The sequence below is a fragment of the Microcaecilia unicolor genome, chromosome 1 (assembly GCF_901765095.1).
Source record: "Microcaecilia unicolor chromosome 1, aMicUni1.1, whole genome shotgun sequence".
Classification (NCBI taxonomy): Eukaryota; Metazoa; Chordata; class Amphibia; order Gymnophiona; family Siphonopidae; genus Microcaecilia; species Microcaecilia unicolor.
The window spans coordinates 528,671,801-528,694,501 of record NC_044031.1 but is presented as its reverse complement, the minus strand read 5'-3'; positions in this window follow the sequence as shown (position 1 = coordinate 528,694,501).

Sequence of the window (22,701 nt, the reverse complement as noted above, 5' to 3'; positions counted from 1 at the left end):
TCCTCGAAAGATTTTCCCCAAGATTTCTGTCTCGGGTGCAGGAGAAACGTGGCTGCATGCACAATGATGGGTGTAAGGACAATGTAGACCAATGTTTCAACAAAATCTGCTGAATGATGGTAGTCTGCTTATAAAACGGTAATACACAATTGATGCGATTATCAGCATTCCTTTCTACCTTATGCGTATCATTTAACCACTGTTGATGAACATTTTTAGCCCGCTTATAAGCAGCATGAATGTCATACGGAGGATAACCCCGATCTTGGAATCTCCCTGTTAATAACCGAGCTTGTTGTTTATACCTAATTTGGTGAGAACTCAACCTCTTGATTCTTAAAAATTGTCCCATGGGAATACTCTCCTTCAATTTACGTGGATGATGACTTTTGAAGTGTAAAACATTATTCCTATCCATGGGTTTACGATAGACCCCAGTGACGAATTGCCCATCACTATAAGCAATATCAATGTCCAGAAATTGAACCACTAGCCCCACCATTTGCCCAACGAACTGAATATTGACATCACAGCCATTTAAATACTGTACAAAAGAATGCAAATCCTGTTCAGACCCTGACCAGATAACAAAAACTTCGTCAATGTATTTCTTCCAAGCTATAAGATTTAACATATAGACGGAAGGATACACAAATTTAGCTTCAAAATTTGCCATATATAGGCATGACAACATGAGAAAAGGTCCAAGATGTCCACTTCTAATGATATGTCAAAATGCATGCATCATTAAAGATGGATGCCTGCAGCATTTGATGACACCCATGTCTCCAGGACAGTTGAGATAAGAAGTCATCTCTGTCTTGTTGAAAGATTCAGGCTAGGGAAGCCAGGGAGGCCTGTCTCATCCCCACATAGGGAAAGAAAATAAAGCCAGCCAGTGCTCACTAGGTAGATACAATGATGTGGTTGGTTGGAGAGGGGGCTGAGAGGATGCTGGGGTCTGAGTAGGAGAGCTATGGGATCAATGAATGGTGAAACCAAATCCCAATCACTCCTTAGACCTCCATTAATCTCCCTATGCCAGGCATGGCCTCCAATATGGTCATCAGGTCCAATAAAATCAGGGACCAATAAGGTCTTTCATTGACAATGACATTCATGGATCAATTCCCGTGTCTCCTTCCTTGGTTCCTCAAATTTGCTCCTCTTGCATATCAGGCACCCTGTATTCTTTCCCTTGCGTTCCCTCCCCTTTCCCCCTCAATTTCTCTCCTTTGCCTTTCATCATTCCTTCCCTTCTTCCTCACCACTGCCCCAACTCCTCTTTCCTCTAGGGATGTCTCTTCTATTGCCTCCTCTCAAGTAATCTTTATCCAATCCTTTCCCCAGTGACTTTATGTTTTTACCATTGGTGCCATCTTTTCCTCCACCAATACCCTACCCTGCCAGCGGATGGTCAGCCAACAGCAGTGAAGTCTGAGGTTTATACAGAATGGAATAAACCCGGGTGTAAACTCTGTAACTCAAGTCCACAAACATAAATAGCATGAACTCAAAATACAAAAAATGATAAATGCTTTTGTTATTTCAATAAAGGCAGTACCTGTTTTCCGTCATCATTATGCACTTGGGGCCCTTTTTACAAAGTGGTAGTAAACCCAACATGGGCTTACCGCATGCCAAAAAGGAAAAACCACCGGACTACCACAGCAGCCTGGCAGTAGTTCCCACCCCCAGCGCGCTGTCATATCCGGTGCTACAAAAATAGATTTATTTCACTTTGAATGGGCTGGGCTGGCATTGCTGTGCAGCAGCTGCTAGCACTGTTTTGTAAAAGGGGTACCTAGTCAAAAGACATTAATTGTTTTTAAACATGTGATATGAGGTATTATTTTGTAAATATGCTGCTATGTGATATGGTTTGCATCTCATTAGCTTAGCACGATATAGGAAATATTTCTTGCAAACAAAAGTTTGTTGCTCACAGTAGCTTACCAAAATGATCTCAATTAAGGGAGTAAGTTAATCAACATGGTCTACTGTTATGATGGGTTATTTTACCACAAGTCATGCTATTTTAGCACAGGGTCTCATTGCATAAAGTGAGACCTGTGCTAAAATAGCATGACTTGTGGTAAAATAAACCATCTTAATGATAGCTCACTTTGATAACTCCCCCCTATAGTGTATCTATCTTAAAAAAAACAGTTTTGGGTGAAGTATCATAAGAATCTTTTCAAATAAAAGGAAGAAATAACATTTCTTTTTAGATTGCCACAGTGAAATGTATAAAGTAGTAACATTTTCAAGAATCCTCAAGGAATTGTAATTCTATGTTATGTCAAAAATGGTTAAACGCATTTCAATAAATATTTCAGAAAGGATGCTCACTTTAAAAAACTTAAATGTAATAGTCTGTCAGATTTTCTTGTGTAGATGGCCCTGAATTATGCTTTTAAAGTTTAACAATAAATTATTCCTGAAAATCATATTCTTGAAAAAGTAGTACTTTTATATTTGGCCTTTCAATTGCTCCCAGAACATTTACAGCATAGCAGCAGTCATCACTTCTTCTGTTCCAGTGTACAGGCTACAGTATGTAGTAACATGTTCTTGGTTATTTGGTTTTGCTTTCTAGGTGTATCTTTTTATAAATTGCTATTTCTCTAATGGCTTTTGGGATGACATAAAAACCTCCCTTCCAACGCTTGCAAAATTAATTAAGAAGTCTGTTCAAAAATATTATTATCACCATTCCCAGTACAGAAAGCATTGTATTTCAGATGTGTTAAGGTTTCTACTCTCTAATTTCAAGATGATCGAAGGATTTAAATTTTGTATCAGTATTTTTGAACAGACTGCTTAATTAATTTTGCAAGCATTGGAAGGGAGGTTTTTAATGCCTATGTGGTAGCTCGATGTGATCTGTGAGGACGTTTGTAGTTGAAGGAATCCCTGATTGAGTTCTGAGGCTTTTCCTTCCTTTCATGTTTATTGATAACAATGGAGCCCTTTTACCAAGCTGCAGTAAAAAAGGGCCCTGTGGTAGTGACAGGGTCCATTCTTGCCACGTGCGAGTAAAAAGCCTAAAAATAGACATGGTTATGTGGTAAGATTGCTCTTTCCGCATGGCCATGCGAGAGGGAGCATATACTGCCACCCACTGAGGTGGTGTTAAGGGCTCCTGCACTAACCTGGTGGTAACTGGGAAGTGCATGGCACTTCCCAATTATTAAACAACTGTTGAGAGGAATCCAGTAATTTATATATGAGACCGAGGAAAAGACCTCAAAACGCCCAACCGCTTACCTGTAAAATAAAGTTAGAATATATTTTTAAGTAAAGGTGAAATTAAAAATAAAAATAATTCACAAAAACAAGGTTTTTATGACCAGTGATGAACACCAGTTAAAGCCGCCGAAAATTACAAGTAAGCGGTTAGGCATTTTGAGGTCTTTTCCTTGGTCTCATATATAAATTACTGGATTCCTCTCAACAGTTGTTTAGCAACCTTGAGTGTTGGAGTCCTTGATTTCTTCCTCTTATTAATTGCCCACTTCCCAATTATTGCCAGGTAAGTGCTCTATTTTCCCTAGAGTTGGAAATGGTGTGCTCTAGGGCAGGAACTACCACTGGTGCCCATATTGGGCTGTCAGTATTTCCATACTGGCATGTGGTAAGCCCACGTTGGGCTTACTGCCACTTTGTAAAAGGGCTCCTATCTGTTTAAGGTAATGATTTGAGAGTTATTGTGAATACACCCGAGCACCTATTATTGTGAACTTACAGTAGTGGATTCTTTTGGTTGGATACTCTATAGTGGAATTCACAGTTTCTTTTTGGGTTTTGAAGTTTGATCCTCTGTATATTTCCCATTTCCTTTTTTCATTACCACCTCCTCTGGGAGGGCAAACCAGGCATCTTCAACACTTTCCATGAATAAATATTTGCTGATGTTGGGTCTGAGTCTACCTCTTTGCCACTTCATATATGTCTTCTAGTTCTACAGCTTTCTCTGATTTGGAAAAGATTTGTTTGTTCATTGAAAGTGCACCTGCTTTGAAACAGTATAGGTACTTTTTACCTGTACTGCCTGGGGAATAATAGGAAGAGAACACTTGGCCATCAATTAACACACAAGAAAATAATTTTAAAAGTCCTGCGCTTGCATTGCAGTACTTTATTTCTTTATTAGGATGTGTTTACTGCCTTTTTGAAGGCATTAACTGAAGGTGGTGTACAGTAAGAATAGATCAAACATGAACAATAGGCAATTACTGCAGTAAAAATATTCAAATAACAATACAAAGTATGTCATGGTATACTACTTACAATGACAACACAATACGTAATAGAACATTTTAATTGATAGTTAAAGGTAAACCAAAGTTGTAACATATAGATAGGTAAGAGAGTAAGAAAGTATGGTGACCGATTTAAAGAAAGTTGCACATGAGGTCAGAGAGATGGTTAATATTATCACAGCTAGGGTAGGAGTGGATAAACATGTACTGCTGCAGTATGTGCAGGCCGTGTCACTCCTTGTGTGTGTGTGTGTGAGTGAGAATAACAAGTTAGTTACTTCTTCCATTAAAGGCCTGGTTGAAGAGCCAAGCTTTCACCTGCTTCCTGAAGTAGAGGTAGTCTTGTGTTAAGCGGAACCTTTCAGGCAGTGCATTCCAGAGTGTGGGGGCTACTCCAGAGAAGGCTTGCTTGCAGGTATCACAACATGTAATGTGTTTTGGTGAGGGTGGTTAGTGATAGTCCTTGGGAGGACCTTAGTGTCCTTGGCAGTGTACCTACAAAGACCCCATAGCATTAGCTGGTTCCAGAATTTTCCAGATGGATACACATACTCTGGAATAAAGGAGAAACAGGGGTGATATGATACAGACGTTCAAATATTTGAAAAGTATTAATCCACAAACAAACCTTTTCCGGAGGTGCGAAGGCAGTAGAATGAGAGGACATGAAATGAGATTGAAGGGGGGCAGACTCAAGAAAAATGTCAGGAAGTATTTTTTCACAGAGAGAGTAGTGGATGCTTGGAATGCCCTCCCGCGGGAGGTGGTGGAAATGAAAACGGTAACAGAATTCAAACACGCGTTGGATAAACGTAAAGGAATCCTATTCAGAAGGAATGGATCCTAAGGATCTTAGCCGAGATTGGGTGGCAGAGCCAGCCGGTGGTGGGAGGCGAGGATAGTGCTGGGCAGACTTATACGGTCTGTGCCCTGAAGAGGACAGGTACAAATCAAAGTAGGGTATACACAAAAAGTAGCACATATGAGTTTGTCTTGTTGGGCAGACTGGATGGACCATGCAGGTCTTTTTCTGCCGTCATTTACTATGTTACTATGTTACAGTGCAAACACCATGAAATTTGAAGTTGTCACAAGGACTCAAAATGTTTAAAGTAGAATTATTGATGGAGAATAAAAATGATGAGGAAAGGTGCTGCAGTTTAAGGATTAGTGTGTGATTTAATGTAATTTCTTTTTTTTTTGTTGGGGGGGGGGGGATTTCTATTCTACCTTTACAGTTTTACAGCAAAATAAGGTAGATTGCAACACTTGTTAATGGGGTATAAAATATAATAGATAGTATATAAGAACATAACTAGAGCTATTGTGGATCAGACCATCTAGCCCAGTTCTGTTTCCAACAGTGGCCAATCCAGGTCACAAGTACCTGGCAGAAACCCAAATAGTAACATGATGTTATGTTCCAATCCCTAGGCAAGCAGTGGCTTCCCCATATCTCATAAGTAAATAAGTACATAAGTATTGCCATACTGGGAAAGACCAATGGTCCTTCAAGCCCAGCATTCTGTTTCCAACAGTGGCCAATCCAGATCACAAATACCTGGCAAGATCCCAAAAAAGTACAAAACATTTTATACTGCTTATCCCAGAAATAGCGGATTTTCCCCAAGTCCATTTAATAACGGTCTATGGACTTTTCCTTTTGGAAGCCGTCCAAACCTTTTTTAAACTCCACTAAGCTAACCGCCTTTACCACATTCTCTGGCAACGAATTCCAGAGTTTAATGTGGAATCTTGAATCACATAACTATAAAGAAGACAAATAATAAAATCAACATAAAACAAAGAAAAGGTGCATGTTGCAAGTGTGAATACAGAAAACAAGGCAAAAGCAGCACAGAGTTCCTGGGATAACTGGACCTCAAACCCATTATGAGAAACTGCAAGAGAAGATAGCCACCATAGATGTTATCATTGCTGTGCTCTCAGAGGGGGAATCCAAAGAGAAAAATAATTTACTTGGAATGGGGGCCAATTATGGTCTGCTAATTACAGGTACCAATCCAAGAGGTCATGATCTATGCTGTGATTGTTGTGCAAGGTCTCTCCATAAACATTATTTAAAAAAAACTGCACAGGTTAGTAAAAAAGATGTTGTTCAGCACTAAAAAGAAACCATTCTAATGAGGCTCAGTAATACTAAGAACCTAGTTTTATAAAGCTATTTCTTTGTGTGAAGCCTATCTAATACAAGGAACACTGAATGCATACACTAGATTTTATAAGTGGTGCCTAAAAATTGGGTACAAAAAAAAAATAGCACTTAATGCTATTCAATAAACCATGCTTACATTTAGGCGCGGTCATTTATATCAATGGAAACCAGGTGTAAATTCCCACGTGTAAATTAGGCACGGATCTCACTAATTCTATAACAACGTGCATACATTTTAGGAACACACCCAACCCACCCATGCCTCTCCCATGGCCACACCCCCTTTTCAGATCCACACACTAGAATTTTACGCGCACATCTTTATAGAATACACCTAAAATAATGCATGCATAAATTCTAATCAATACTAATTAGTGCTGATAATTACTTGTATTTGCCCAATTATTGGCACTGATTGGGCCATTAATCGATTAAGTTTCAAGTGCAAATTGGTCACACATCCAAATTTGCACGCACAACTGAAAATGCCCTATAAAGAATCTGGGGAAAAAAGGTTTTCCCTCATTCTATAACTTGGTGCCTAATCACTGAATATGTTTAAATTGTTTTTGGAGGTGGAATAAGGGCTCTTAAATTGATTTTAAGTAGTATTTATTTTATATTGGAAGTTATTGAAAGATCTTATGTATTTTGGGCTTGTCTGTGCTGTTTGCAACATTCCCCCGATGTTTTAGTGTCCAATGAAATCACTGATATATGATGACATAATTGAAACATACAGTTCCCTCAGTTTTTTAGCTCTTTTTGAAAGTTTTTGAGGTTAAGAGTTCAGGTTCACATTCCTAATTGTACAGATAGGACCACACAAAGGATCCCCTTTACAATGGCATGGCAAACCCACTTCAACCTTGCCACGCACCAATTGAGCACTACTACCAGGCTACCACAAGAGCCCAGTGGCAGTGCCTGCCCCTACTGTGCACCATGTATGGCAAGTCAGCACCAGCGGCTCCCAGTTACCACCATGTTGGAATAGTTTATGTGTGTCTTTGTAATCTGGTCCTATTTTGGATTTGTAGTATGACCTTTTGTTTTGTCTTATTGTATATTTGTATTTTCTTTGCATTTGTTTCCATGCGTTGATTTTCATTTTTTCCATGCTCGTTCTAGTTTCCTTACTTGTGTTTTTAATTTTTTCAGTTCTTCGTTAAACCATGGTATAGAGATTTAAAATTGTAGTGCTAATTCACCACTGAGTCTAATTCAGCCCACGGCTGTCAGCAGCTGAATATTGCCCGGAATACGATTATCCACCTTTCATAACAAATATCACAGTGGAAGGCTTGAGGAATTTCTTTTGCAAATGCAGTTGTGACACATCATTAGATGCAGGATCACACAATCCTGTCATATTAGCTATGTGCAGTGCAGGCACATAACCTCAGATTGGCTGGTGGCTTTTATTTTGCTGTAGTAAAACAATATTGTGGTTGATGGTGTTCTACAGTTCTTTTTTTTTTTTTTTTTTTTGCAATCCTGAATTAAAATCCTGGCAATCCCATTAAAAACACAAGGGGCAGGGGTTGGAACTATTGTTATTCTGTTACTGCAGTCTTACAAAAGGAAAACAGTCAGCAGTAAATCACTAATGCATTTTTCACCACATAGTCCAATATTCAGATTTATTTTCTTGACATCCTGTTGTCAAAGTAACAGTCTTCAAGTATTGTTTTTGAGGTTGATTAATCCTTTCAAAAATGCAAAAAAACATTATTATTTCTTCCTTTTTCCTCTAGGTTATAAAATATGAATGCTTCTTTATTCCCTAAACTGTCATTCAATATGAAAAAAAAAAATTTGCTGCGGCATACACTTTAGAATTAACTGCAGGCACATTATAATGAGGAATGGCTAATGAACAAAACATAAGCAGTTAGTGCATCGTATTCATAGACTACTGAAAAATAACTTGTTTTTCAAGGGAGGAGTGGGGTGAAGAACAAGTCTTAGAATTCCATACATATGAGGAGATTAGCTTTATAGAGCAGCTGCAATGTTTAGGTGCCAAGAAACAGCCTCTCTCGAGCCTATTCTATAAAATAAATTAGATGCCTATTTTCCTTTATAGAATACTAGTGTTGCAGCACAATCTGCTCATATAGGCAGGGCTTTTTTTGAGGGGGTACTTGGGGTACTGAGTACCGGCACCTTTTCCACTATCTGCTGAAATTGACTTATGGACCCCAAGTTTTAATGAAAGAGCTCAGGCTCTACACACCAATTCTGCCTTGTCATAGATTCTGTGACTGTTTGCAGGGGGCCTGGGCATTGTGGGGTAGGTCTGTCAGTGATCACCCCACCCCTGAAGGGTGGCCAGGCATTTGAGTACCAGCACCTTTTTTCCTAGAAAAAAAAACACACTGCATATAGGGGTCCTTTTACAAAAGAGTGGGAGAGCTAATGCACAGGTAGCACATTCCCAATCGGTACTATAGCCAGTATAGCACACGCGCCCAGTGGTAATTCCGATTTTCTATTTTCTTCCTTGGTGGCGTTCCTGGTGGTAACTGGCAGTGCGCCCATGTTGGCACACATTGCATGGCTACCACATGGGCAGTGAATGAGCCCTTATAGCTAGGTCAATGGGTGGCGGTAAGGGCTCAGGCCATACATAGGCAGTTTTAATATTAGCACAGGCCCATTTCCCGGACCATTAAATCTAGCCTTTTTCCTAGCCATGGGAAAAAATGGCCCAGCGTATGCCCGAAAGAACCACCCATACTAGCGCAGGCCACTTTTTACCGCGGCTTTGTAAAAGGACTCCATAATATTGGTGCGACCACTTACATCAGCCAAATGTGTGTATAGTATTCTATAATTTACACATAAAACCGTGTGCCTTGCCCATGATCTGCCGAGACTCAACTGCATACCATCACAGTTTGGTACCATTTTATAAAACAGCAGGTAGCCAGAATATTGACATGTATGCATGTATGTGCACACATATACATCTATATACTGGTATTCTCATCATTTCCACACATTCTTAGTGCCTCCATGATGGCACCCTCTTTAGACAATTACCTCCAAAATAGGAAAACAATCCTTTTAAGATGAGGATATAGAAGGCTTGCTGTCTAACTGAAGCTAATGCTGTTGGCATAAATCTATGCAGTAGAGTCAATCAGCCCAAATCAGAACCAGATGATTCTTTATTATCCTTATAGTCAGCAAACTGTAAACTTAGGAGGACCTGTCACAGCTGTGTTTCGGCATAAACCCATAAGAATTCAGAACACATCCAATTCAGTACCTGAAAACATCGGTTCGGATGAAAACACAGGTAGTGATACAAGTATTCAGCATGGATGAGATCATCAGAAAACATATTAGCCGACTGCAGTTATGATAACACTGTCTGGGTGCAGCTTACCTTTTCACAAGAAATTTACGTGAAATAAATATGTCCAAATTTGTCAGAAACATTTATTTTATATGTGCTTCAATGAAATAAGACATTATTTGTTCATGTTATTTTGTTCTCAAATTTTCATTAATATAGTGAAAAATGGCAATATAACAGTTATGACAGTAGTTATAATACAGATGGTATTATAGCTACTGCAGTAATGGCTAATGTATTTTTTATATATATGGTCCCATTATTTTTAATATATTTGTGTCACTACCAGGATTTTCAGGATGGGTGTTTTGAAGCAGTCATCAGAGTGGCATAACAAATACATGCACACTATGCCCAGCATAATATTTTTTTAAATACAGAGAAAATGTATACCACATCCAAATAGCTGATGATAAAACAAGGGACAGGAGCGCAGGGCATATTTTTCCCCTCCAAAAATTTTCATGGGGGAATTAATGACAGGAGTTGGACTTGAACTCCGCCTATCTACAAGCTACTGATCATTCTACCTACCAACTATGCTAAGACCTGCCCTGTTGTTTTCATGTTTTTGGAGATGATTACCTATAGTAACACTGGTCTGAGGGTAGCAGAGAGCAGGAATGGTGAAGTGGATGCTTGCTAAACCTGTTCATGTCTCTTTTCTGCTCCAGACAGCTCAAGATCACTAGGGATCTGGAGATTCTAAATAACATATATCAGGTCAGCACAAACTGCAACAGTGGCTTGCACGGAAGCTGCCCAAAAAAAAAAGTATGTAGCAGCCATACCTGCATCAATACTAGAAAGTGGGTGCCTCTCATATTAGTGATGGCAGCAAAGTAACCTCTTATAAGGTATGCTCATAGCCACAACCTTGGAATACACTTACCAGGGGGAATGAAACTTTTAGGAGATCTCCATACTAATACCATCATTATCACAGAAGTTAAAAGTTGCCAGTGGTTATTTAGGAAATAATCCAAATGCACGGTGAATACTCATTTGGACTGGATGTTGTGTATGCATATCAAAATCCTGACTTTCCAAATAAATCATCTTTTCTTGTTCCACTTACAGTCAGATATTCAAAAGAAGGTTAAAAAATAAACTGTAAAGCTTATCTCAGTAAAATAAGGATATGTACAGACAAAAATATGTTGGTTCACGATTAGGTTTTGGGGGATTTTTCAAGATTTTGCAGTGGTCTTTTCCCCAGTTTTTTTTCATACATATTTTAATTTTAAAAAGTCCCCTTGTTTACTAAGCGCTAGCAGCTGTCACTTGGCAATGTCGATACAGCCCATTCAAGGTGAATGGGCTTGTCAGCATTAGCGCAAAGCAGCTACTACCACGGCTTAGTAAACAGGGTGAATGTGCATTTGAACATTTTAAGAAGTGTTATTTGATATGTATTAATTTATAGGTGAGTACCTGTTAAATTGATTTCATGTATACTACATGTTTTTAATGCACTAATGAGCCGATTGCATGCCAAAAAGTGCACATCCCTATAAGAAATCAAATCCACTCTTCTTCAATCCCACATAACCTATCTCATCTCTAAAGATTCATTCAGGGGCCCTTTTACTAAGGCACGCCCAAAAGTGGCCTGTGCTGGTGTAGGGGTGTGTTTTGGATGCGCGCTGGTTCATTTCCTGAGCGCACCTGGAAAAAAGGGATTTTTTTAATGTGCTGGAAAATGGACGTGCGGCAAAATGAAATCCAGCGCACATCCATTTTCAGCCTGAGACCTTAATGCCACTCATTGACTTAGCGGTAAGGTCTCATGCACTAACAAGGCAGTAAACAACCAGCGCCAACTGTCGATTACTGCTGGGTAAGAGCTCCGTGGCAGAAAATATAAAATATTTTCTACTGTGTGTTTTGGGCGCGTACCATAAATGGATTTACCGCCCGGGGCACGTGGTAGCCAGGAGGTAGTGCCAATTTGACAAGTATTGGACACATGTAGGTGCCTACACACCTTTGTATATGGGTCCCTAAAGTTTTAAGAGGACCATCCAGAACCTCTCTGAATTCCCTCAATATCCTGGGATGGATCCCATTCAGTTCCATGGATTTGCACACCTTCAGTTTTACAAGTTGTTCATAAACAGTTTCTTCTGTGAATGGTGCTATATCTACTCCATTCTAATATGTACCTTTGTCAGCCAAAAAAGGAGGAAATCATAAGAACATAAGCGTTGTCACAATGGGATAGACCGAAGGTCCATCAAGTCCAGTATCCTGTTTCCAACAGTGGCCAATGCAGGTCACAAGCACTTGGCAAGATCCCAGAACAGAGGTGTAACAGACTTTATGCTGCCTATCCTAGAAATAAGCAACATCCTACTCACCCCAATACCAAACGACACCAAGAAAAGCACAAATGATCTTACCAACTACCGCCCAGTTGCGTCTATCCCACTAGTAGTAAAACTGATGGAAAGTCTGGTGACCAAACAGCTCACGGAATACTTGGAGAAGTTCTCAGTATTACACAACTCACAATCAGGATTTCGCTCCTATCATAGTACCGAAACTGTCCTAATCACCCTCCTGGCCAAATTCAAGCAGGAAATAGCCACAGGTAAAAACATACTCCTCCTCCAGTTCGACATGTCGAGTGCATTCGACATGGTAAACCACAATATACTACTAGGTACGGGCGGCCTGCAGGACTTACAGGACGGAGCTGGAAGCGGGGTGATGAATGTATCGGCCAGGCAGGCGGCAGGTCAAGAGAGTAATCCAGGTACAAGTGGCAGTCAGTAGGCAGGCAGCATGCAAGAGAGTAATCCAGGTACAGACAAGTCAGTAGATCGTTGAAAAATAAAACGTAATTTATTGTTAAGAACCAATTAAACCATATGTATATATATACATATATAAATCTGCAAACTCTAAGACGGAAAATGAACAAAGCAGATCGTTGAAAAATAAAACATTATTATATATATATATATACACATATGGTTTAATTGGTTCTTAACAATAAATTACGATCTGCTTTGTTCATTTTCCGTCTTGGAGTTTGCAGACCGTCTGCCTTTGTGCTTTCTCAGGCAACTCAGTAGGCAGGCGGCAGGCAAGAGATTAACGAACATACCTAAATCTTCATCACCCAAGCTGCAAAGGTCTCAAATACAAATCAACCTATGCATCCAGCTTCTCCTATATAAGCACAACAAAACCAAAGCTCATACTGGACATAACTTAACTCTTCCTCCTTACGACTCACATAAGAACTAATTTTACCACAACCTCACTTTGTATATCTTCAAACCGATATTGGTGATCGCCTCTACGGTATTATTTAAGCCACAATGAACCTGCAAATAGGTGGGAAAATGTGGGATACAAATGTAACAAACAAATAAATAAATAAATCCAGATGAAGGCCCGAAAGTCTTTGTGATAAAAATTACAGGGTATGTTTACTAAGACATGTTAGCATTTTTAACGTGTCTTTAAATTTAAGGTGCATTAAACGTTAATGTACCAATATATTCCAATTCTGATCACATATTGATGCAAAATATCGCCAGATATATGTTATTTAATTGTGTATTGAAATAGTATTTTGGAGAATTGTGTGCAATTTTAAATATGTTGGTGAATGTGAGTGTGTATGGATTGTTTTGGTGTAACTATGGGTTAAGGGAAAGGTTTTAATTTTAGGAAGTGTATATTGATTTATTAATAAAGAATTTTTTAAAAATGTCAAACGATTACTAGAGAGTAATTTGTAGTATAATATGTGTAACCAATTATAGAGTTTAGACCTAGATTGAGTTTGTGAACATATTCCAATGGGCACATTAGTCAACTATGAATGCATGTTAAAAAATGTTAACACGCCTATAGCGTGCCTTAATAAACACAGCTCTACATTTGTACATGGTAAGTCATGTGTTAATGGAGTTTTTGGGAGGAGGCATTATCATGGGCATAGAATGGGCATGGAGTGCTCCCAGCAGTTACCACACACTGACTACTGAGCTGTTAAAATGGAGGCACTGCCTCCTAAGTAGGAGGCCCCAAATGCCTTTGCGGGAACAGCATGCTAGTCCAACACATTGCTGGAAACTTTAATGCATGGCCAGAATGTGAAAATGTTGGGAACGCCTCTTCTCACTGCCACATTAGTTTGGGGCTTTTCATCTGTTCAGATCCTGCATTACAGAACGTTATATCCAAAACTTAAGAGAGTCCCTAAATTGTTTGAGCTACATTTACAAAGTGCAGTTCCAAATGAAAATGAAATACTTGCTTTACAAACACAAACTATACATTCTTTAGTAATCTGTACAATAAGCACCTTTACAGCTGAGCTGTCAAATACAAAATACATGTAACGGATACACTTTTGTAAAACACGATTAATTGTAATAATAAAGAAGCAATTTCTTAGTCAAATCTATAGCTACTTATATTTATTATAGAAAATGTTCTAGTTTATTTTATATGTATATATTAGTGATAAAGCTACAGTATAGGATTAATATGCAGCAGGGATCTTCTTTGCTAACCAGTGTTTCATTTTAGACTAGTATTTTTAGCTACACATGCTGATTGTTATTTATTGCAATGCAAAGCTTGTCAGAAGCTTTTAGAGCATGAAATATTAAATACATTTGACAATATGTAATTTATGAAGAATGAACAAGTAAAAAGGGGATCTATAGAACAGTGGTAATGCTTTAGCAGTAAAAAAAAAGGCAAATTTCAAAATTATTGACTACTTCTGCAATCATTTTGTCTAAGGGGTCCTTTTACTAAGGTGCACTGAAAAATGGCCTGCTGTAGTGTAGACGCGTGTTTTGGGCGTGCGCAGCTCACCTAGAAAACAATGCCTATTTTTTGCCCCAAAATAGACGTGCCTCAAAATCAATATTGCCGCGCATCCATTTTGGGTCTGAGACCTTACCGCTCACCATTGACCTTGCAGTAAAGAATCTGGGCGGTAATGACCTACGCACGCCAGATGCCACTTGGTGTGCGTCCGTTACGAGTGCCAGAAAATAAAAAAATATTTTTCAAATGCACGTATCGGACGCGTGCCAAAATTGAAGCTACCGCAAGAGCCACATGGTAGTCAGGTGGTGGCTCCATTTTGGCGCATGTTGAGTGTGCGTAGACTCTTAAGAGGCTTAGTAAAAGGGCCCCTAAGTTCTATGCACCTCATGTAAAATATGAGGCATTGTTCCCACAGTAATTTTTGAAAAAGGTTTTACTTGTGTAAACTTTGCATACATGAGATGAAGGCAGACCAAGATCAACATGTTCAATCAGTCTGCCCAATTATTACGGTATTCACTGCTAAAGTGATATTCCAGCAGCTTGCCAAAGACCAACATGGTATTGAATGCAGGGGATTTAGTATGCTTATTTGCTAGAATGCTAGAATACAAAAGGAAGATGACAAAAATAGTCCTGCCTAAGAAGAGATATTCTACATATGTATATAGTGAAATTTACACATGTAGATTGCATATATGTGCAAATGGTAGTCTCAGAATGCTACTATCTACACATACAAATAGCCCAGAATACCCAGCCTTGGAAGCAGTTTAATCAAGACAAAATTTTGTGGGATCGATAATAATTAGCTCCCATTGACTGGATCCCAAAATGATATTCAGCAAAACCTAAACTTAGACTAACACTGAATATTATTTCTACTCACTGTAGCACTCTCTGATTAGTGCCATGATGGACCAAAGGTAGAGTATAGGTGGAGCTGGTAGCTATCTGGGTACCACCGATATTCAGTGCTTGAATAATCATTCAGGCAAGTAGGACCACATAAATGGCAGTTATGATTTGCCCTGATTACTTTCTGGGTACTATCTCTGAATGTTGGCAGTATCCAGATGACTTCCACTGGCCGCCTAAGCAAACAAAAACATCACGTAAGCATACCTCGATACCATGGTTCCACGATGAACTTAAAAAACCAAAAACACAATCCAGGAAACTGGAACGAGCATGGAAAAAAACAAAAGATAAGCACACACTCAACACATGGAAACAATCACAAAGAAAATACAAATACGCAATAAGACAGACCAAAAGATCATACTATAAAATTAAAATAGGAACAGATTACAAAGACACGAAGAAATTATACCAACTCATGAACAAACTCCTAGACACCAACTTGGTCACTACAACGAATACAGACATTCCATCTGCAGACAAACTTGCCAAGTATTTCAATGAAAAAATTGTAAACCTACGCAACACACTACCTCATGACAACACTGACATCGAAAACTTCCTTAATGAACTGGATCCAACTACTGGAGAATACCCGGCTGACCGAACCTGTTTAAACTTCGCCCTCCTTACCGTTGATACAATTGCACAGGCGATCAGCAGGTTCTCCAACACTCAGTGCAAACTAGATACCTGTCCCAACTACCTAATGAAATCCGCCCCTGACCGCTTCATAGCAGACCTCACATCCCACCTAAATTACATGCTTCAGCAAGGTCTCTTCCCTAAGGAAAATGGCAATATTCTACTCACCCCAATACCAAAAGACACCACGAAAAAAACTAATGAAATCACTAACTACCGCCAAGTAGCATCCATCCCGATGTCAGTCAAACTAATGGAAAGTATGGTAGCCAAACAACTTACAGAATATATTCACAAATTCTCAATATTACACGAATCTCAGTCAGGTTTTCGCCCCCTACACAGCACAGAAACACTACTACTCACACTTCTTTCCAAATTCAAGCAGGAAATAGCAATAGGCAAAAACATCCTCCTCCTCCAATTCGACATGTCTAGTGCATTCGATATGGTAAGCCATAATATACTACTAAGATTACTAGATAAGTTCGAGATTGGTGGTAAAATACTAAAGTGGATCAAAGGTTGGCCTAACCACAAGAACATATCAAGTAAAATCAAACTCAAACATATCATCACCGTGGAAAGCAGACTGCGGAGTACCACAAGGATCACCACTATCACCAATCCTCTTCAACCTAATGATGACCCCACTAGCCAAGACCCTATCCAACCAAGTCCTTAACCCTTTCATCTATGCAGACGATGTCACAATATACATCCCTTACAAAGCTAATCTGACAGAAATCACCAATGAAATCAAGATCAGCTTAAACATCATGGACTCTTGGGCAAATACATTTCAACTAAAACTCAACAAAAAAAAACACACTGTCTCGTTGTCTCATCCCAACACAGCGTGGACAACCCCACAATTATCAACACCCCAGACCTCACCCTCCCTATCTCAGACAGCCTGAAAATCCTCGGCGTTGCAATGGACTGCAACTTAACACTAGAGAACCAAATGACATCCACAACGAAGAAAATGTTTCATTCAATGTGGAAACTCAAACACGTGAAACAATACTTCCCGAGAGAAACATTTCGCAACCTGATACAATCAATGGTACTAAGCCATGTAGACTACTGCAATGGAATTTATGCAGGATGTAAAGAACAAACCTTAAAGAAACTTTAGACCATTCAGAATACAGCAGCCAGATTTATCTTCGGAAAAACCTGATTTGATAGCAAAAACCCCTCCATGAAAAACTACACTGGCTCCCAATCAAAGAATGCATTGCTTTCAAAATCTGCACACTGGTTCACAAAATTATCTACGGTGAAGCCCCGGGATACATGACAGACTTGATCGACCTACGAACGAGAAACACATCCGAATCAACACGAACGTACCTAAACCTGCATTACCCAAGCTGCAAATCAACTTACGCATCCAGTTTTTCCTACATAAGCACACAATTGTGAAACGCATTACCAAAAGCCATGAAAACTACATATGACCACCTACACTTTCGGAGAACACTAAAAACGTATGTGTTTAAAAAGGCATACCCTACCAACCCAACATAAATGCCTGATCTCTGCAACACAACAAAACTAAAATATGGAATAGACAAAACACAATTCTCCCGTTGTACGATGACCTTATGTGGCTGTACCACATGAACTTTATCTTATCTCAACATCACTCTGTATTTGTTAACACCGGAGTCTGCAAACGCATGTCCGGCACTATGTAAGCCAAATTGAGCCTGCAAATAGGTCGGAAAATGTGGGATACAAATGTAACAAATAAATAAGATAAAATAAATATGTGAGTGCTTGAATAGATTCACATGTTTTTGAGAGTCAGTGAAAAAAATATCGCTATCCAGCTACAAATGTATAGTGATAATAATTTTTATATTTCTATTTTCCTGAATATGGAAAGTTAAAATTTCAAATTATTAAAAAAGGATTATATTTACAACGTCTTAATTACGTGAAAGCAGAGTATAAGGTTGTATAACATCATTCTTTTTGGATATTATTTCAGCACTAGCAGATCACATTATGGGGTCCTTTTACTAAGCTGTGGCAAAAAGTGGCCTAAGAGTGTGTCTTTTCCATGTGCTGAGGCCACTTTTCGCCATGGCCAGAAAATGGCTGATTTTCCATTTTCTCATTTAATGGTTATGCCCTAATGTTGCCATTAGCATGCAGCCATTAACAAAAATTAGCATGTGAGCCCTTTCCACCACCTATTTCACAGGCAGTAAGGGCTCACGCACTAATCAGTTACACACAGTAATATAGTAGTGCTAATTAGTGCAGACATGCCCACTCTCTGCCCCCAGGTATGTCCCTGTGGTGAAAAGAATTTTATTTTTTAGCGCTTCAGTATTATATACACATGTCAAAGTACCGCCGGAGGCCTCAATGAACCCCGCAGTCCGCCAGATTCTATATATTGTGGCATTCTACTCTGAAATCCAAGCAGATTCTATAACAACACACATAAGTTAATTGGCTTAACAAGCCAATCAACATTTTTAACAGCACTTAACAAGCAATAATGAGCACTAGTTGTCATTAATTAGAATTTACAAGCACAACTCGCTAAGGGGGTCTTTTACTAAAGCTGAACTCCAGTTATCTTCAACAGGACCCATTTTATTCCTATGGGCCCTGCTGCAGATAACTCGAGCTAAGCTTTAGTAAACGATACCCTAAGTGCATTCCGTAACATAGAGTGCCTAAATTCTAGTGTGCACAGCCAAAAAGGGGCATAGCTATGGGTGGGGAAATGGGAGTTTTGTGGGCTTTCCAAAATTTATAGAATATGTCCCTCTGCGTCTAAATCTATGTGCCAGTATTTAAGCCATGTCCTCCATGGTGTAAATGGATATGTGTAGTTCTATGCACTGGGATATCAACTAAGTGTATTCTATATACTGTGCCTAAATCTTATAGGCACGCTTATAGAATACACTTAGGTGGAAATTTGTTCCCCCGTGGATTTTTCAGGCACCGTATATAGAATCTAGCCCAGTATGCCTTTTTAAGCTGCGATAAGCACTTGTTAGTGCAAGTCACTTAACCCTCCATTGCCCCAGGTACGAATAAGTACCTGTATATACTATCCAGCTTATAATCGAACAAGAAAAACGCCCAAGTTCCGACCTAAATCGGGAGATGGACGTTTATCTCACAAAAACGAATAAAGCGGTATAATCGAAAGCCGATTTTTGGGCGTTTTCAACTGCACTCCGTCGCAGATGCAGACAAAGTTTATGGGGGCGTGTCAGAGGTGTGGCGAAGGCGGAACTGGGGCGTGGTTATCTGCCAAACAAAGATGGGCGCATTTCACCGATAATGGGAAGAAAGTATGCGTTTTTAGCTAGAATTTAGGACACTTTTCCTGGACCCTGTTTTTTCACGAATAAGGCCCCAAAAAGTGCCCTAAATGACCAGATGACCACTGGAGGGAATCGGGGATGACCTCCCCTGACTCCCCCAGTGGTCACTAACCCCCTCCCACCACAAAAAAATGATGTTTCACACATTTTCATTTTCACCCTCAAATGTCATACCCAGCTCCCTGGCAGCAGTATGCAGGTCACTGGAGGAGTTGTTAGGGGGTGCAGTGGACTTCAGGCAGGTGGACCCAGGCCCATCCCCCCCTAGCTGTTACAATTGTGCTGCTTAATGCTTATTAGTCGTCCAACCCCCCCAAACCCACTGTACCCACATGTAGGTGCCCCCCTTCACCCCTTAGGGCTATAGTAATGGTGTAGACTTGTGGGCAGTGGGTTTTGAGGGGGATTTGGGGGGCTCAACACACAAGGGAAGGGTGCTATGCACCTGGGAGCTCTTTGACCTTTTTTTTTGTTTTTGTAAAAGTGCCCCCTAGGGTGCCCGGTTGGTGTCCTGGCATGTGAGGGGGACCAGTGCACTACGAATCCTAGCCCCTCCCACGAATAAATGTCTTGGATTTATTCGTTTTTGAGCTGGGCGCTTTCATTTTCTATTATCGCTGAAAAACAAAAACGCCCAGCTCACACATTGTTGAATAAAACATGGGCGTCTATTTTTTTCGAAAATACGGTTCGGTCCGCCCCTTCACTGACCCGTTCTCGGAGATAAACGCCCATGGAGATAGGCGTTTTCGTTCAATTATGCCCCTCCATGTAAACTGCTTTGAATGTAGTTACAAAAGACCACAGAAAAGCAGTATATCAAGCCCCATTCCCTTTCCCTTCCTGCACCTTGGCAAAAGGGTCCCTATGTCTGCCCATGACAAAAAAAATGTCACTACCTCCCCCATTGTTGTTAAACACCTGAACAAAATTCTTACAGGACTGCAGGCTTGCGGTTTTAAAAAAGAGACTTTAAAACAAACCTTCTTTCCTTTAGGCTTGGTCCTCTCTGCCCTGTTCTACACTGTCCAGGCATTTCTGCTGAGAGCTGCTGTTCCCTGTTTCTGGGAGTGTCCATTACATATTCATTGTCAAGGCAGAGATTCTCTCTTGATTCTTCTTCCTGTCCCAGATGCTGGGCACCCTTCCTGAATTAGGCTGACATTGTTCCCTCCATGCTGGCTGAGCTGCTTCATTCTCTTCCTCCTTGCCTTTGGAAAAAGTGTCTCAAGTAAGGGGTATTGAGCCTCAGTGCTTGGAAGAATGTAGAGTTGCTTCTTCTCTTTAGCCTGTTTCAGGCTTCTTTTCCTTTCTCTCAGGTGTTGCCTGCCATTCCTCACAAAATATATTTCCCATTCTATATAAGAATATGCATACATTTTGAAAAAATGTCCCCGTTGGCAGACATGCATGGACCTTTGCAAGTACTAATTTTGCTCAAGGCTTGAAATGAGTGACTGGGCAGGCAATTGTGCTTACCCTTGGCACTTTGAATAAGCTTTGAAATGAAATAAATATATATTTCAGGGCAGTGGCGTAGCCAAGGGTGGGCCCGGGTGGGCCTGAGCCCACCACTTTGGGCTCAGGCCCACCCAGTAGCAGCACACCTATGATGTGGCTGGCAGGGATCCCCAAGCCCCACCAGTCAAACTCCCAACAATTGTCTCTCCTGCATACCTTGTAAATAGCAGATCTTCACCTGCAGTGGCTCCACAGCCTTCCCTCTGATGTATTTCTGCCTATGCAGAAACAGGAAGTTGCATCAGAGGGAAGGATTTGGGGTCAACATGAGCAGTGTGTATATTAGCTGCTGCTCGCCGCTGGTGAAAATCTGCTATTTAAAAGGTATGCAGAGGAGGGGGGATGTTTGAGAGATCATATGGCATGCAGGCGAGAGAGGAAGAGACCAAGTTACTTGTGGGACAAGGCAGAGTTCTTCTGCCCACCCATCTTGGGCCCAGGCCCACCCAAAATTGGGTGTCTGGCTACACCCCTGTTTCAGGGCTTCGCTCCTTAATTAGCTGCATTTATAAGTGTGTAGAATATGACTGTCATACATATACTTGAAAGCTTCCTAGTGATGCCACTCTTTTTCTGCTCAGGTAGATCTTTGGAGTCAGTGTTGCCACTGTATGTGCTGGCAAGCACGTCTATTTGTCAGCATCTTTATAGGTATTATACAAAAGGCTTTACATTTAGCAGAAGTTTTTTTTTTTTTATTACTGGGGGTATTATGAACATTCTGACCCTGATATTCCATTTCCTGCCTCGATGTCCAGTGCAAATGGGACTTCCTGTGCATGTGTCTATTCAGAATCCATTTGACAAAGTCCCTCAGACCAGTGCTTCTCAACCTAGTCCTGGGGGCACACCCAGTCAGTCGGGATTTCAGGATATCTACAATGAATATGCATGAGATAGATTTGCATACACTGTCTCCTTGGTATGCAAATCTCATACGTATTCACTGATTATGTATATAAGTTTTGTTATCCATATAGTTAATTATGTGGCATATAAATCAATAAACTAAACTATAATGCCTCTCTGTAAATGCATGGTGTGATTGCAGCTTGAGTACTGTTTTCAGTTTTGTTCGTCCCATCTTGAAAAAGATAGCAGAACTAGGAATTGTGCAAAAAGGGCAACCAAAGGATAAACAGAATGGAATGGCTTCCCTATGTTCAGCTTCGAGGAGAGACAGCTGAGAGGAAATATGATAGAGGCATATAAAATCATAAGTGAGATGGAATGGTTAAATATGAAGAGGTTGTTTATCCATTGAAATAGGGGAGATGCCATACAACTAATAAGTAGCACATTTAAAATAAATCAGAAAAAATTATGTTTTTACTGAACATATAATTAAGTTGTGGGTTTTTTTTTAACCAGAAGATGTGGTTAAGACAGCTGGGATAGCTGGTTATACAAAGGGTTTAGACTGGAAGAAATGTTCATAACTCATTATTAGCCATGTATGACCTGGAAAGCTTACTGTTTATCTCTTGATATGAGCTGTAAGGATTGGAATGTAAAATAAATTTTAGTACAAGGTGTGTTTGGAGATGGAGAGTAGGAATGACCTGTGCTAATCAGCTAGCGTATAAATCACCACACGCTGCGCATTTAGCACGGGGTTAGCGCAGGAGCTCTTACCGC